The sequence below is a fragment of the Bombina bombina genome, chromosome 5 (genome assembly GCF_027579735.1).
Source record: "Bombina bombina isolate aBomBom1 chromosome 5, aBomBom1.pri, whole genome shotgun sequence".
NCBI classification, from domain to species: Eukaryota; Metazoa; Chordata; class Amphibia; order Anura; family Bombinatoridae; genus Bombina; species Bombina bombina.
Window position 1 is genome coordinate 948,777,701 of NC_069503.1, and position 19,554 is coordinate 948,797,254.

Genomic DNA, 19,554 nt, shown 5'->3' on the forward strand with positions numbered 1-19,554 from the left:
TTTTCTGATGTGGCTTATTTTGTTTATGAGGTAATATATTCCCCATAAGACACACAAATACACACAGATATACCATCCATAAATGCTAAATCACCCCTGTTTTACTGATACTCCCCTCACAGTGCGGGTCTTCTCGCTGAAGTGACGTCACATGCTTGATAATGTGAAGTCCGACAGTCTCACAGCACGCATAGATCAGGAAGTAAAATGTGCCTGCTGTCTGACTAGTAGTCCGAAATCAGTCTTGCTTCAGCTGAGTGGCAGGCTAGAAGGGTTGCCGGTTGTGGGTGGAAGTGGAACACGGGCTGGTTATGGTTGGGTAAAGCTGGATGCGGCCTGGTCCGGATGTAAAACAGTTGAAACACACTATGAATCCTGGTAAGAGCTATGTCCTTTTTTTTATTAATAGATATTACCGGACAGCTCAAGGGGGGCCACAGGGGGGGCAGTAACATTTTTACAGGGGCACTGGCCCCTGTAGGCCCCCATGTAGAACCACCACTGGGCATCAAGCTCCATAGGGAGCTTGATAAATCGGCCCTTATATCTGCACATACAATGCTTCTTTACTGGATCCTAGCAAACTGATATATACATGTAAGGAAAACTATAATACATATATTTATATAAAACATGCAAGTAAAATTACATAACACTACTCAGATTTGTAATTCATGCTTTAGATATGAGGATTGTAAAAATATTAGTAAAACTTTATAAGATTTAGCCACAAGAAATATGAGTACACTGTTTCAGTCATAAAACCTTTTTAGTCCCAGATTATGTTTTTTCTTTCTGTACTTACCAGTACATGGGGCTATTGTGCACTATCATGCAGACCTATTGTAAATCCCTTTTTTTAAAGCTAAGTCTGCATAATAGAGGAGGAGGTTTTAAAGCATATCTTTCCTCAGCTTACCGTCAATCAACTCCATCGCATTAAGAACACTGTCATTTTTATTTTCTTTTTTATTATTTTTTTTGATAGACGTATTTTTATAAGGGTTTTAAAAATAGACATTCATCAATAAAGTATTTTGTGATTTAAAATATAATTATATTATTTTACTTTTTTTAAGATGCACATTTTAAAAGGAAACAATTTCTTCTGTCAGCTATATGTAAGGACAGCATTTCAATGTTTTTGTTTTTTTTAATGTGAAATGAAAATTAAATTCAAACTAATACAGCAGTTTCGGTCATGTACTTCATTCCAATTAGTATTTGCAGCTATCAGCCAATAAACATTAGTAGGATGTACTCAGCTGATTCCCTTGCATTCTATTGAACTTAAATAAATACATGTTTAACCTTTTATTGCATATCTAAGTGATAACTGTGGATGATTACATAATAAACTTAAATTGCTTTAGAATGCATAGTGCTGGTTTAGTTTATACCACTGGTTTTCAAACCTGTCCTCAGACCTCCCTAACAGGTCACATTTTGTGGATATCAAAACTAGAGCACAGGTGAAATAATCAGCTGATTAGTAACCATGGTTATGTTACCTGCTCTCATCCAAGGTAATCTAGAAAACCTGGACTGCTGGGGAGGCTTGAGGGCAGGTTTGAAAACCAGTGGTTGATACTAACATAATCTGACACTTAATCTGGTGCTAATGAAACACTTCTGACATACACTTTTAGACTACGATTAGAGAACTTTCTGCTATCTCCCACCATACATAAAATACACCATGTGGAGTAGAGTGAACATTAACCAAAGTTTGTGTAACCTGTTTCTTTTATAGCTTGACATGTAAAGAAACATTGTGAATATAGCTTTTATTTTCTAATTCCTGTTGAAATGTTGCTGACTGGTGCAATGATTTAACAGTGCTACTGAAATGCAATGCAGCCACAAAGGTTAAACGCAAGAGGGTACCATTCTGAATGTCAATTATGGAGATGACATTCTAAAGCCACCATTTTCAGGGTCCCATGTGGAATTTTGCTTTATTGGCTACTTCCATTTCATAGAAAAACCAAATAATATATTTTAAGCATAATTCCTTTAGATGAAGAATTTCAGTTTCACACATATGCACAAACACACATATTACTTCTGCATATTATTCATTTATATATATTTAATATATTATCTCGCAACTTATTGTACATTATTAAATTGTTAAAAAAACAACCTTTTAAAATAGGAAAGAGGAAACAAATCTTTGCAGATAACAAGCAGAAGAGATGATCTTCTATGGAAGTCAGATGCTGAACTGCTACGGGTCAGAGCAAAAACATTGTGCTGCTTGGGTCTAAAAATGAAATGACAATAATACCTCCCCAGCTCTATTTCCACTACAATCTAAACCCAACCATACAATTTCATTGCATAATCATAAAGGTAAAATAGCTAAATACAAGTGACAGGAGCTCATTTATATTATTCAAAGCAACCCTGCTCTCCCTATGTGCCGCCTTTGTCAAAAGCCACCTGGGTCCCATGGTCCCATCATGTCCCACTACAGAGCTGGAGGGGGAGCAGAGAAAGTAATGAAGTAAAAATGACTGGGTGGAGTGTCTTGACTGGATAGTCAACAAATTGTAATAGAGCATCCCGTGTGAACCACAAGTACTGATAGTACAAGGCCAGCAATAAGGGACGTAGACAAGAGCTACAGAATTTGTATAAACTGTAAAGAGAACTAGATAAAAACATTGCAGAAAAAAATGGAATATGTAGCAGCAATTTAATGCCCACAATAGTAGAGGGTTCCTTAAAGAATTCAAATGTTTCTCATATACTGTAAGCACATTTATTATAGAGCGTTAACCCTGTCTTCCAGCCAAGGGATACATTTCTGATTCAACTTTTTTTATTTGTTTGTTTATTTTTTATTAATTTATTTTGTATTAAAAGTTATATGAACTTTGCTAAGAGATGCTTATGCTTTCTTTCATTCCCGTAAGCAGTACACAAAATGCTATTTGTAATGTGTGTCAAGCCACTTCTTCCTCCAATGAGGGGACTAACAAGTGCAGGTATAAACATATAAATTCACTAAAGAAAAAAGATATCTTAATATATTGTTCACTATAACTGGCGGCTTTGAACTTATATCACTTAAAGAAATACACAATTTAGACAAAGGATGGTCAGTGATTAATATTTTAATGTTTTTTCTAGCTGTGCTATATTCATCGTATTGTTTTATGCCTTCATCTTATAGAATACCCACAAAATGAATAAATATTATTTTGTCTATTATGTTTTCGTATTTTTTATTGAGTAGTAGAGATCAAGCAAGGAAAACCGGTTGCAACTTTCCTGTCTATTTTCTACTATTAAGCACATTTACAAATGCAATATTTGATTTTTCTATGGTTTTGTTGGTTATTAGTAAGTTCACAAGGCAATTTTACCCCCGGGAATATGAGATTCCACTGCATGGTAATCTATGCTGATGCATAGTAATGTATTGCTAGATCTGCTACTGATTGTGCTACATTCTGATACTGACTAAAATGTGGTGTTGTATATAAAATTTGCTGAGTTTATGAAAATCTCAAAAAAGTTCTAATTTTATTAAATTAAACAATATTTTACATGTCAGCAAAAATAAGAATTAATAAATATCTGTCAGATCAATATTGATGGGCTGTTTATTTAGAACAGCAAATCTTCAGTTCTTTTGTAGTTATGATCATAGCTAAGTCATGGTTTATGACTGTCATATTTATTTCCTTTGATTGTAACATATGTTAAATAAAATATATAAAGAATACCGAAAACAATAAACTGAACCTCACCTTCTTGTCAGCAAATGTGCCACGAGGGCATTCAATTCTTGTTATGGGTTACTCATTAGAGAAGGCAAAAAACATTCTTAACTTACAACATTTTTTTAAAATAGTATACAGTTAAAAAATAAACAAATGTAGTGTTTTTAGCTTCAAATGAAAGGCATCCGTGCCCTTGTAGAAAAAAATGTTTTTATAAAATTGTTGAAATAAAAAAAATCCCCTGAAATGTACTGCAAACCGCTGTGATTGACAAGGGATTAATAACAGTAATATCAAGAATATTTGTATTTCTATTTGTATGTGTATTTAGTTTAGTAATGTGCTTTAAAAACCAGGAAATAATATAACACTCAAAAGGAAAGAAAAATATTCATTTTTTTAATTATTAAATTCATATTTTGGTTAATAAAAATTATATATATATATATATATATATATATATATATATATATATATATATATATGTAAATATTTTAATGTTAGAAATTCATTGAAATTATTGAATAAAACCATACATAATATTTGCCAGTCAAATTTTAATAAAGATATTTACTATGAAATATACTGTCAATGTCAGCACCTTAATTGTCTCCTTCCCTATTCACAGAATAAGCAGATACTTGTTTCTAGATAAACCCCAAGAGGTCCACTGCAAATTATTTTTCAATACAACCAGATCATTGCAGATAATTGTATTACACAAGGTATTGATCTGAAATTGCTGTTCACCGGAAACATGGTTTTTTTCCTTAAAAAAAAATTAAAAAAAGACTGTACCTTTTCTGTTTATTGTTCACACATCATATGAGTAAGCTTTTGTGAGAATCACCTGTAAAGAAAGGCAAGGTGGAAACATCAGAGAAATTACCTCTTTACAAGAATCTATTGATCACTTTAAATCAAAGAAGTATGTTTGACATGAGATTACCTGCCAGTTTGAACATTAGGTACACTGTGTTATAGCCTGGGGCAGTTGTAAGTCTGCCAAAGGGATTGTAAATAAACTATGCAGCTGCTAGTGCCTTTGGCTTGGGATCAACTAGAGCTCAAGTCCAGGGCATAGGTAAATGCAAACTAATTTAACCCTTTCTCTACAATGGGTAATAAATTATTACACACTCCCTTAGCTGTAACCCACTACCAACACAAATGAATTACAAGCCACTGTAAATGCATAAATGCTTACAGGTTAAGCGCACAAAGCTATGTTTTATGTTAAAGTAAAATGTGTTTTGTTGGGTTTTATTTGTAATGATTATTTGAGAGATTTAACGTGTGAATAATAAGATAAATAAATATGCATAATGATATTACTAGTTTACTCACAAACATATTACTGAGGTAATACAGCTATTTTTTTGATCTAGCACAAAAAGTCACTTAGCTTAAATTGCTTTGTTGTCATCAGTTTATTTTGAATTGAAAGCAAATGTACTATATTTTTTTATTCAGATTGATTTATTAAAAACTGATTGACGTAGAATTTGTTTACGTTATTTTTAATGCTTGTATTTTGGAGCTATTCCATCTGTTGTTTCATAATCATTAATTGTATGTGTTATTTCTTAAGCTGTGAAATACCTAGTAGCAAACAACATGTGAGCACTGCTGTGAGGGAAGTGCTTGTTATTGCCTTTTTTATTCCTGGTGCTGACAATTGCATGTAATTGTTCTCTTTGTGATATAACATTGTTATTGAATGAGAGCATGCAATTCCAATCACTTTTATTGTGCATGCATTATTGTGAAAACACATATTTAGGACAACTCTTATTGGCAGACAATCTTCTGAGTTCCATTTTACAGGATCATAAATGTCCCCATTTTATCACAGGCACAGTAGAAAGTGCTGCTGATATATACTGTGCTGTCTGGACATGTCTGTTATTTACACTTGTGGGCATGTGTCTATGTCTCCCTATATATAGTCACTTGATATATATACACACTCATAGACAAACAGACAAATGGATAGCTAGTTAGATAGACAGAAAGACAGATAGATAGATAGATATATAGACAGATAGACAGATAGATAGATAGATAGATAGATAGATAGATAGATAGATAGATAGATAGATAGATAGATAGATAGATAGATAGATACACAATTGACGGATGGATGGATAGATAGATAGATAGACAGACAGACATTTAGATATACAATAGATGGATTGATAGATAGATAGATAGATGGATAGATAGATGATAGATAGATAAATAGATGGATAGATAGATAGATAAATAGATAGATAGGTATACATATATATTACATCTATTTTACATGTGCCTTCATATTTATTTCTTTTTTTATTTTGCAGAAATTCTGTCCTTTGTTTCTCTTTGACAATCTCTAGTATTGTTGTTCGGTGTTTGTGTATCTTTTTATTAATCTCAAATTATTCATGTGTAAGTATTGCTAACACATGTTTCCAGACATTTTTTTTTTCATCAACCACTGTGATGTATGAAATCCTGATCCAAAGAGCTTTCTTTTCATTTTTGTAATTTGCCAGAAATTCGGGCAATGAACATGAAGCTATAATTCCCATTTGTATTTCATTTTTTTATATATATTTCCTGCTGTGAAAGTCAGGAAAACGTGATTACTTTTCAAACGTTTATGTTTTCTACATAAGCTGATACACACCTGGTTAGAGAACAAAATGTTGCCTCATCTAAAACATTCAAGACTTGACACTTACAAAGCCTAAAAACATTGCTTTGGAGGGAGAAAAAAAAAAGCTGATTTACTGTGTGATTACATTTTCTTTATTGGGTAATGGCAGCAGCCCCCCCCCCCCCTCTTTTTTTCCCCTTAGTGAGATTTTGTTTTACAGCCTGGAGGGTTTATCTTAGATTTTGAAAGGAGTCTCACTTAAAGTTGTTCATTAGATTGCGTCCGTATTTCAACACGTGTTGAAATTATTAAACGTTCCACTCATTTGCTCAAAGAGATGCAGATGTATTGGGAACTTAACCCTCTGTTGTTTTATGGGACATGGCAGGCTTTTAAAAAAAAAAAAAAAAGCTTAATATAGCAATATGAACCAAGTATTTTTTGCACTTTACTAGTTAGTAAAAGTAAATTAAGATTTGGTGAAATTCAAAATAGTTGCTGTTTCCTATGTTTAGTATTAAGATGGTTCTAGACACTGAGTGACTGTCTATTGTAAATGTTTATAGATAATTATACAAGTGGGGAGAATTATTAACACAAGCAATAAACATAACATACACATTACAAAGCTAGGTCCAAATGTTGTGTTACACACACACGCACACACACATATATATACAAATATGTTTTTTTATTTTCTCCCATCATTTTATTTTGATATTGTGCATCATTCACTGTAAAAGCTTACAGTGTTCATATAAACATTTAAGTAGCCCAGATATATAGATAGATAACACATAAGGTTTGAATGATAGAAATAATCACACATCATTTGAACACAGGACAATGCAAGCTATTAAAATTATTCAGTATTGTGGGGACAGTAGTGTATTTTCTGTCAGGTGAACCATACAAACATTTTTCCAGGCCTGCATATAACCCCCCCCCCCCACACACACACACACACACATTTTTTCACAATACACACAGGGCCTCACAGATATACTCTAATACATACTTTTGCAAACACACTCACACAGAAGCCATAGTTAAATCATTAAAATGAGCTAAATAGTAAAGCTAAAAGGTAGTATAATAAAAAAAAGTGCCTTTATTCTTTAGAAGGTGTTAAGCAGCATGATACCCAACTTTTCTAGATAGATGATGATAATTCACTAAGTTAACATGATTGTCTCTCAGGTTCAGGCAAGTTAAGTTAAAAAAAAGGAGACAAAACACATAGGGCTTTCAATCAATATCAACTCTTTAGCACATACTTACTGTATGGTGGATACAATGTATAAATATACAAAGACCCAGAGACAGACACAAACACACACATGCATGTATAAGAAAAAAGCCAATTTTATTATCAATTATCAGACTAGTTAAACAAATATATAGAGATAGAGAGATAATAGATAGATGGATAGAGATGTATTCTCTTTTGCCCCATTTGATCAAGGGGAAAAAAGTAGCAATGTGCTCATATCATGCTATTTGTATTTTGCTTATATGACCATTTTCTTTTTTTTTTTTTCATTTATTTTATTTATATATGTCCTGTTTTTTTAATTTTTTATGATATTCAAGATTTGCTTCCAAGGTACTGTATAACAGGCATAGAATGGGGTAAATGGTATTGCTACATTTTGTAGTATATTTTGTAGTTGATAGGTATTAAATATAATTGTACTTTGCATGTGTTTTAAATTAGTTTTTTTATTTATTTGTTTAATATTTCCAATAAACAGACAATAGTAATGTGTGTTAGATAGTGAAGATTGCATTTAAATTGGCATCTCATATTATTTTGGACTGTGGTCAGAAAAGAACAAAGGGAACTGTCTTTGTCTTAAAATTGCTTATTTTTTGAAGGAAAAAAAAAAATCAGAATTGCCGTGTACAGCCTTGGTCTGATAACTGAGCGCCATCTATTGGTTGACCTTGAGTTTACTAGACTGCCTTTGCAAAGCAATAATTTAAGTTTAATTAAAATCAGGTTATCAGTGTGAAAAAATATAAATATATATATTTGTTAATAAAATGTATTCATTTAAGAACATAAAAATATACAAAATATTTTGTTTTCAATAAAATAATAAAGAATACATTTAGGTACAACTTCACAGCTAGCACATATTAAGAGTTAAAGTGTGTGTTTTTTCCACTTAAATATACTATTTTTATTAAAGTCACACGCTTGCAACATAATTTTATTTGACTGATCTACCATTAAGCTTTTTTTTATGTCATTTTCATTTGAGTAAAGTAACACTGTAATATATGTTCATTTAAAACTTACAGTGTCATAACCTTGGTATCTTTTAACTCAGGAACTTGCCAGTCAAGAAGAAAAACTTCTTCTCTTGGATTCCAGCTTGAAAACTACTCAAGAGCAGCTAAGCAAGCAAATAGCTGAAACAGTCTACCAAGAACAGAACAGCAGAAAATGCCAGACAGACATGAAGACCCTCAAAGAACGTATCAGATCTTCAGAAGAAGAAAAAAGAGAATACAAGTGAGTGGTCACTAATATTTTAAGCATACTAGGGCTCTCCTCTTGAATATTTTTTTTTTATTATTATTATTTAAAGATAAAAAGAAAATTGGTTTGCAAAAAACTTTTAAAATATAAGACTGTGTTTTGTTATTTATGCATTTGTATATTATTGTCACCTGTTTTTGCTTTTTTCCTGTAAATTCTCTGTAAAAGTCCGCATTTCTGTTACATTGTGTTGTGCTTCAGATCAAGGTTTGCGTTAATTTAATTTGACTAAAGATTTACTAAATCATCAAGGTGTTGGGCATTTTTAGAAGTTTTCTAATGCAAAGATGTGGAGGAAAAGCTTTAATTTTAGAACACTACAAAGTACAAAGGTTACATATGGCTCTCATTGTCTGCGTTTCTTTGCCAAAGTATTTGACTCAATTCAAGATGGAACCAAATTATACCAAATTCTGTGCTTAATTGCTTTCCTGTTGCCTCTTCTTTCAATGAAAAAGAAATTGTTAAAAAAAAAAGCCACCTTTGATTAAATTGGTCACAAATGGTCAGTATATATGTTTGTGTGTTTTTAGGGAATATTACAAATCTCTTTTATTTGAAAATACTAAGAAATGTAAGAAAAAACAATTCTTTATCTTTTAAAATTCTAAATGAATGCTTTTAATACATTTTAAAAGTTTATAAAGACAGACAATTTAACAATTTTTTTAATAATGTTCAATGTGAACCTGCAAGCAGCTTTTACTATGTTTCAGGAAATGGTATGCAAGTTATTTATTTTCTTATGTTGAGAAATTTACAATATAAATCTTGGTAAATTGTTCAACATGTTGTATATACACCAGTTTATTAGTATGATTTTTTAAAATATATATTATTTTTTTTTTTCTAAATATATCATCCATACTACTTCTCAAACCCTGGGCTGCAGAATTTTGTTTCCTATGTCACCTAAAGAACGTGTGTATATATAAATATTGTAATGCTGTTATTTAAAAATGTTGCTAGTACACTCAATGTTACAAGTAGGTAAAAATGTAATTTCTTTCTCAGCTTCTGTAATTTATTACTAGTTTGTGACTAGTGCATTTTTCCAGCCCATGAAATTTCCACTAGTCTTGGACTAGTAATAAATTGAGTTGGACAAACAAGTAACTAGATATTTTCCTATATCTAACATTGAATGAACTAGTGACTTTTAAAACTTAGTGGTAAACTATTAAACTATAGTGAAATATTACCACTTCTGTATTAAATATAAACATATAAAAAATGCACGCACCCACATGCATAAACACATGGGCATGTTCTGACTTAAGAAAGTGTTAGATTTCTTTTTTTAAGTCTTTATAACTTTTGGAGTATTAGTTATCTAATATTAAGTGCAGATAATAGATTTACATAATTTAATTCAAAGAGAGGAATATGGCTATAGTCATAATATCTGTTCAGTGTTGTTGTGCAATAGGCAATTTATCTCCAGTAAAATAAATATAATACTTATGTTTTAGAAAGCAGTTATAATATGCCCTACAACATCTAACAATATCTGAAAACTAACAGTCACCTCTTACTATGTGAATAGTGATATTCCTTTATTACTATATTTAGAGTCAATGCCATATGTTTTGTATTATTACTATATTTATGTTTGTTTGTTTGTTTTTTAGTATGCATGAATTAGTTAATTTGAATAAACACTTTTCCAAAACTATGAATTTTATTGGCAGAGGAAAGTAAGAAATTAATATTACATTTGTGACAAAAGTATATTCAAACAGTTTAATGTAGCAGCTTACTAAGAAAATATTTTTTAACACAGGTAATTGATAAATAATATTTTAAACGACTGCATTTATCTTCATTTTATTTAGTATTATATACAAAAATAAGACATGATCACTAAAATACATAATTTATTTAATATTTATTAATCCATACACAATAATATAATTTGGCCTTAACGGCAAATAATTGGCCATAATTCAAATTATTATGAAGAATTCTTTGATTAATAATTTTGTGTTTTACACACAAATTTTTTTAATGCTTAATTATTTATAAAAAAATATATCTCACATTGTAAGATATTCTCAAATTAAATTAGGTATGTGAATTTCATTATAGTGAGTTGTATCTTAATGAGGAATACACTGCACAGAGAATATAACAAGATACAGAGCACAAGTCTTTTGCTTCTGAAATACTTGTCCATGGCTTCTAGTGGGTGCCTGGAAATTGTAATAATTTGTTGCATTGATTTTTGTACGGCTGTGCAGCTGAGGTCCCCAGTGAATAGATAGGAATAGACATTTTATTGATTTGCTTTTCATAGTTATATTTGCAAGGCTCCATTGCAAAATAATCTAGATTTTTAAACTCTGAACTGAGGCATTATGAAAATGTGATTCCTTTCTGTAATCATTTAGCTACTTAAAAAGAAAATTTTAGCCTTGATCTGATGTTTGAATATAGATTTTTTTTCTTGTTCATCCAAAACAACAGATTTTGACATTAATATGTACAAGAAGAAAGACATTTGAAAACACTAATAGACAGCTAATTTGCTAAAATCCCCAAATATTTGTATCAAAATGTAACTTCTATTGTATTTCTACATAGCAGATTAAAACATTTCTATTGTTCTTTTGGTGAGTCTGAGCTTATAAAATTTTACTCTTTTATACCATATAACTATTATTATTTTCTCACAATCTGTTATCCCAGATATATCCTTGAAAATTAAAAAAAGAATTGACATCAATGTCAGAGCATTAAAAAAATCTCAAGATCCAACAGACCAATCATTATTTTGAAATCCAGATGGCCTCAATCATAAAGCACACCTTAAATCTACTGCAGCAGGTAAATATGATTTTTTAACCTGTGATCTTTTCATTATTTAATATTGGTACAGCAAAAGATATATTTTTGTTCACTATTTGGTTGCAGTTATTTGGCATGAACTGTAAATCACTTTGTAAGTTTTGGTAGATTCTGTGTTGACTTTAATACCTTCACTACCGAGACTTTCAGAGAAGAACTTGCCCAAAATACCGGAGAATATTTATCATTTTTGCTATCACTCCATTTAAACAGAAATAGAGCCTTGTTTTTTTTTTTATTTACCTGTCAAAAATATATATATATATATTTAAAAAAAAAAAAAATCTTTAAATTTTTCACAAACTTTGGGTTTCTCACTGAAATTATTTACATACCACTTGTGTAATATAATGTCACAAATGGTTGTAAAAGCTTTTCTGGGATCCCCTTTGTTTAGAAATAGAAGACATATTTGGTTTTGCCATTGCTTTTTGGTAATTATAAGGTCGCTAATTGCAGCTGTGAACCACGCTTCTATTATTCCCAGCAGTGAGGGTGTGAATTAGGTAGCTTGTAAGGTTAATTTTAGACTTTAGTGTAGAGATTACTCTCCCACCTGACACATTCAACCCCCTTATCCCCACCTGATCCCTCCCAAACAGCTCTCTTCCCTCCCTCACCCGCCACTGGTCACCCTTATCTTACTTACCGGCAGACAGTCTGCCAATGTGAAAATGTAAGGCATTATTTTTAAATTAAAATGATTTTCTTTATATATTTTTATATATTTTCTGCAGTGTAGGATCCCCAATTACCCTCCAACCTCCATGATCCCCAAAACAGGTCTCTAACTCTCCCCCCTCTAACTAGTTCCCAACATCTTAGTTACTGGCAGCTGTCTGCCAGTACCTATAAAACACAGTTTATTATTTTCCTTTTTAAATATTTAAAATAAAATTCTGATTTCTGTAATGTAGTAGCTCACCTCCCCCCTTTTTGCAACCCCCCACCCAACCTGTTTTCTGTAGTGTAGTGCACTGAGTCCCCATACCTCCCTCACCCTTTATTTATTTAATTTTTTATTTAGGGACATCCCCCTTTCTCTGCCTCCCTCCTTCGCTGCTGGAATTCCCACCAGCCTCTTGGATTCCCTCCTGCACCTCCCGCCGGTACAAGCAAAATATCAGTGTCAGCATCTGTAATGATCTGGAATCTGCCCTCATATGGAACCGGACCATGCTCCAGTTCCATATGTAGGCAGATGCTTGGAACTCAGAAACTCCAGCTCTCAGCTGTAACTTAACAGCCGACACTTCTGGAGCTTCCTGAAGCTCAGACGTATATATACATTGTGTGGTAAGAGAGGCAAAGTACCACACAATGAATATATACGTCTTTTTGGGAGAAGAGTTGCCTTGGATGTGATATATGCCCACAATTCTTCATAAATCTTTTGCTAGTTTTTAATTTCCTAAGCAATAAACACACAGGACTACTCCTGTGTGTTTATTGCTTAGGAAATTAAAAACTAGCAAAAGATTTATGAAGAATTGTGGGTATACAGTCAGTCAATTATAAACACAAGTGAAATTTGTTTAGAAGCAAAAGCTATGTGCAAATAATTTCCCCTTTCTATTTGTTTGTCCTTAAATCCTTTGCAAAATGAGCTATTAATCTTTTTGTAAGTTTTTAAAACATTTCAATCTGAGCTCTTACAGATTACTATTAAAAAATAATAATGCCGTCTGCTTGTTGACTTGAACTTGTTCACTAAATATACTATTCCCCTTATAATATGTGGATGCTTGATCACTTATTTTTCAGTTTTCTATATACAAGAAAATTTGTTTAGTCAAATAAAATACATTTCTGATTTTTCCCAAAGTTTGGATCTGCAAAATGTTGTTTGTGCAGTCATTTGTTTAATCAGAATATTCATTAAAGAAATGTGTTGATTATTTCAATTTGTTCCCACTATTTCCAATGGGAAGCAAAATATACAACTAATTTTAACATCCCCAGATGTCACTTTTTTAAAGTTGCTACAGCGTTCTATGTAGCTTTGCCCCTTCATCCTTGCATAGATAAAGTAAATGTTAATTGACCCTTCAAAATGTGTATAAATTTGGGAGCAAGTCTAATAAGTTCCATATTGGAATTTGGCAAAATATTCTTTGAGGAGAGCAAACAAGATGTTGAATAACTGTAACAATCCTTGAGCACACAACTGTACCAATAGCTCTAGTCAAAGTGATTTAAATTGGCAGCCCTTCCCCTAGTCTTCCACTTTTCTATGCTAGATTAGGGTTTGAGCCTTCAAGCCTGTATGACTAAAATTAACATTTGTGCCTGACTGGTTATCCCTAACTTCATTAATTAGTAATTCCATGGTAGGAGGGGACATAAGACACATAAATGGTCAGACCCATTGCAAATGAAGATGCTGATTAGCCAAACAGCTTCATTCTCCTTTTCCCTCCACTTTGCATGACAACTACCCAAAAACAAATGAACAACATATTTGTTTGTTCTTCATTTGTTTTGTTCACTATTTTATTTGGTGATTCATTTTTAAAGTTAATAACTGAATCAGTATAAATTCAGATGAATACTAATTTCTCCAAAGCCAAATGTTCATGTCTATTCTTTACTAAACACATTACATGCGGAATTAGACTCTTGGTTTATCAATGACAATTAATCTTTCTATGCCAATAGCTGTTATGCCAACGCCAGGTATAGAGATCTCTCCTCCCTTTTATTCCCTCTTCTTTCTGTCCTCATATGAGGTACTATTAGCAAGCTTAGACAGCATGCTAGGTGACGGTCTGCAGCAAAGGTGCCAGGTTTACAGCCCTAGTTTGCAGTAGATATTAGAAGCAGGCAAACAGCAATAAAAGCACAAGTAAAATATCAAGGTAAAGGAATGTAGAGGCATATTGGGGCAAAGGGTCATGCATCTTATCTGAGGGCCTAAACGTATACATTATATAAAGTGGTGAAGAACAATGCATATTGCCTGAGGTAAATGGCTGATAAGTGACATAAGGGGTTGTCATGCATCTTATCTGAAATGATAGATGTATTGCTAGTGTAAGACAGTGCAGGAATCTGATATTAAAGCTGTAGGTATATAGCTGATGTAAAGAAAGGTGCAGTGCTATGCATCTCACCTGAGGTCTTAAGCTGCAGTAAGGGGTTACAGGGCTTTGCAGTCTGAGGTTATACATTGTGGCCTAAATTATAAGTGGAGCTTGTGCTTGGCCTTGCATAATTATTAATGCACAGTCAGGTATTACAAGTTTCTTGCTTAAAATTTTTAACTATATAATTTTATCCCCTACTCTTTTAGTGCTTTTGAAAACCAACTGTTACCACATACTATTTTTCATTCAGAAACAGAGAAGCTGTATAACAAATAACATCCACAACTTGAAAGCAATTTTTGCACTCTATCAGCTTTGCTCTTGAGCACTATCCAACATAAATGTTATTGCAGTCCTTGAAAGAAATCTATTATCTGAGTGAAATTATGCGCCTGCTCTATCACACCTGAAAAAGGCACCCACTATACTAACACACGCACAATAAATATTAACCATGCCAGTGCAAAATACAAGCAGTATGGATTGCATTCCAGTGATGCTTTAGCTCCATACAGCGTTTTTGCACTTGACTTGTAACCTAGCACATAATTGGAACAAGAGTTTGAATCTCCCTGCAAGTTTTGTGAGGCTATGGTGCCTATCTATCAAGCTCGGAAAGGTGCTTGATGGCCCGTGTTTCTGGTGAGTCTTCAGACTCGCCAGAAACAGCAGTTATGAAGCAGCGGTCATAAAGACTGCTGCTCCATAACCTGTCCGCCTGCTCTGAGCAGGTGGACAGACATCGCCAGAAATCAATCCGATCGAGTACGATCAGGTTGATTGACACCCCCTGCTAGCGGCCCATTGTCCGCGAGTCTGCAGGGGGGCGGCATTGCACCAGCAGCTCTTGTGAGCTGCTGGTGCAATGCTGAATACGGAGAGTGTATTGCTCTCCGTATTCAGCAAGGTCTGGCGGACCTGATCCGCACTGTCGGATCAGGTCCTCCAGACCTTGATAAATAGAGGCCCGTGGGTTGAAACTAGCATACGAAGGGACAAGACCCAAATGTATTTGTTTCAGTTTAAATTTTAATAGCTTATTATTTATATGTACCATGTGAAAAGTAAAAAAAAAAAGTATATATAATTTAACATGTTTAAATTATGCATTTTCATATGGATGATAGAACATTTTTTAATTAAGTGTACCTTTAATCCAGTGCATTGTTAAGAGTTGATTTGTTATTTAAAATGTAAAGTGTTAAAAAAAAAATCTGAATCTATGTTCCACACATCAAGGGGCTTCTCACTTGAGCTTTGCATAAGATTGAGGTAGGTAGGTCCCCCCCTGTAATCCTCATTCTATGCGCCAGAAAACATACATCCTGTATTTTATCATACAGTGCACTTCTCGGTTCCCTATTCTCCATTTGTTGACATTCTTGTAAATGTGTAAATTGCAACAGAGATTTTGTTGTGGGTCTAGTATATAGGTTAAAATTACTATGTGGCTTTTTAAAGACCAACATATTCAACTCTTTGAATGATATGTGTTGGCCATTAATTGCTAAGAGCCTTACTAATTCTAGGACTATTGTGTAACTAACTAAATTATCTTCCACTGAGTAGTGAGTGATTTATTTTCATACCAGGCCCCTAAGTGATGATCATGAATAATAATGCCAATTCTTCTCTGTGAAAAGCATTATTGGGCTAAAAGAAGCTGCACACAGGTAGTAAAATCGCCATAGAACAAGCTAACAAGTTATTGAGCTGGTGTTCGTTCCTGAGACTGCGCTTCTTTTTCTGTATGCATTTTATAATGACAGATACCCTTTTTGCAGAAATTGTTTTTAGTTATTATTTATTAATAAATGATTTAGTAGGAAACAAACACATCAACACATAGGACAAGAAAAAAATAGTAAAAAACAAAAATAAGAAATTAAAATGAAAAATATGAAAAACAAAACAAAAATTAAAATAATACAAATGTGATTCTTATCTAATTATTATTAATATTAATAATAATTAATATTCTACTGAGGTACAAAATAGTTTTTGGCTTTCGATAGGGCCATAACATTGGCTGTTGTGATACAAACAGTGTGTTCACTGTTTAAATTTGTATTTATTATCACCACCACTATGTGACTAGTTTTAGTAAGAACAAAATCTATTGCCATTTTTTATGAGTAACCGTTATTACTCGAAGACTGTGTTAGGATAAAACAGAATTTAAAAGATTATTTTTTTTTCATACCTTTCACATGGGATTAAGATCAAATCTGATGACAGACGTTTGTAATTGATTATGTTTAACATAAACACATTTCTTTAAGCTATTTTCACTGATTTTGTGTAAATGTAGAATTTTATTTCCATATTTATTGCTTTATTTATATATTTTTTTAACCTGTATACTATTTTGAACATGGTATATTCAGAGGCTCAAGGAACAATAATAATGTGAAAACTGCAAGGAGGAATGATGAATATTTATTGTGCTATGTAGTGAGTGAACAGAAAAAGGTCATTACCCAGTTCCAGTTTGTACTCCCATGGAATACAAATTTAGAACAACTTTGCTGGAGGATTTAAGTTAATTTTACTATTTACTCCAAGAAATTCTAAAATGATTGAACTTGCAAAACTGCATGCATTATTCTGTAACAGGAATAGTTTATTAAAAAATGCAGAAACAATTAGGTGGAAAAAAGAGATTGAATCATGCAAGGGAAGTATAAATAAGTCTGAATTGAGATTGATTTCAACATAATGCTGTGTAGGAATTCCCGTCTATTGATTAGTTTTAAAGCCTGTGCACAGAACCTAAAAAGATAAAGTAAGCAAGGTCAGATAATCAAACCGTTTTTTAATAGTAAAAACAGCAACTGCCACTGTACACTATTAAAATAAATCCATAATACAAATTGCTTTTGAGAAAAAGTGGATGAGGAGCTGATCTTCCTATTGAACCTTTATACTGTTCAATGACCACACTGGGTAAAGTATAGGTAGGGATGCCTGTAAGATCAATACTAAGTAAGATATAACAAGGAATCATTCAGAACGTGAAAGCCTTACATGGATAAGAGTGGTGTTCTTCACACTACGTCACCAAAAAACAAGTTGTTAGCCATTTTTTTTTATTTGTTTGAAAGGTACATTCCAGTGTAAAAATAAAGTGCTCTCTTTTATTTAGACCATTTTTAAAAATAAACTGCGTTCCTTTACTTTTTGTTTAACCCCACAAATAGGTGAAATATGTTGTCAAAGTTGTGCACTTGTGATTAGAATGCACTTGCTAAGCCAATCAGGAGCAGGCACCTGTTCTCCAGCCACTGGTCATATACACATTAATTTAGGTAAGCAGAGCATTTTATTTTTACACTAGAATTGTTGTTTGAGTTATTTTAAATGTAAATTAGTTTTTATTTCTATAGTTCGTTTTTATTAGTATTTGTAAATGTGTATACTTTTATTGTAACAAGATAATTACTGAAATATGTAATTACACCTTCAGCAGTATTCAATACATTTGCATATTATTTGCAATTAGAGGCTAGATTACTATTGAAACGCTGTTGTGTGCAATCAATATCGTGTTTTTATGGGCTTTTAGCACAAGACAGAAATAGCAGAAGCATTGTGAGTTAAAAGTAAACGCGTTTGCTGGAGCGCAATCGTGATTTATATTCATCAGGTGACTTGAGAGCTTGAATAGGGGGGAGAAAGTTGCATTAAATACAACAGAAATACACTTAAACTTACTGTTACACTCATATAAACACTATTTGCTTAAAATGATTCAAAAACATATTTAAAAGTTATAAGGGCTCAAAGATTTATGGTATAAGGTGTTTGAAAAAAAAAGGGCTGCCAAAGACTTTAACATATATATGCATATAAAGACAGTAAATATGTGTATGTATGTATGTATATATATATATATATATATATATATATATATATATATATATATATATATATATATATATATGTGTGAGTGTGTGTGTGTGCATATGTGTGTAGCTATGTATTTAAGTATTTATGTGTTTTACCGTATATTAACTGTACATATTTAACATTCCAATGTTTTTAACTTACAGGATAATGTACTTCTTATTGTAAATACATGTTTCTATATAAATCTATATATATTTATACCTATATATCTATTCCTATAGATATATAGTTATAGATATTTATTTTACATTAACATTATCAGATATATATATATAGAATTAGATATTTAATAATAAAAAGTTCATTGTTTATTAATAGTTTTTAATATTTTATATTAAATATTTCAATAACGTGCATTGAAGTTAGCAATTATTCTTGCGCGCTAGCCAGATCGCGTTACACCTAATCACAAACCCCGATGCGCATTAACGCATATTTTACATTCCTCTGCTCTTCACATAGAAAATAATGTACTTTGTATTATTAAATATATATTTCTATTTACATCTGAGAATGTTTATGTAAAATAGAAATCTATATATCTAAAGGAGTAGATATAGATGTTTAGGTATATATAGAAATATGTATTTACAATAAAAAGTCAATTTTTCTGTATGTGAAGAACATTGGAATGTGTACTATTCCTAACTCCTGTCGGGTTAGCATTAGGTGTTAGTTTTTTATTCTTCTTTGCTCTCCATTGACTTCTATGGAGAGAAGAGGTTAAACCTGTTGTTATATTTTGTAATCTTGCAAACTTTTTCTTTAAACTTGTAACACGCATGCTAC

General features: G+C 32.1%; 1 long non-coding RNA gene across 1 annotated transcript in view; it reads left to right on the top strand.

Annotated features, from left to right (window-relative positions):
- Window positions 1-11,661: 11,661 nt before the first annotated feature.
- LOC128659567 (uncharacterized) overlaps window positions 11,662-19,554 on the top strand; it is a 30,107-nt gene continuing 22,214 nt past the window's right edge. Inside the window, exon 1 of the long non-coding RNA XR_008402428.1 lies at window positions 11,662-11,749. This is a non-coding gene — a long non-coding RNA (uncharacterized LOC128659567). The remainder of the gene's footprint in view (window positions 11,750-19,554) is intronic.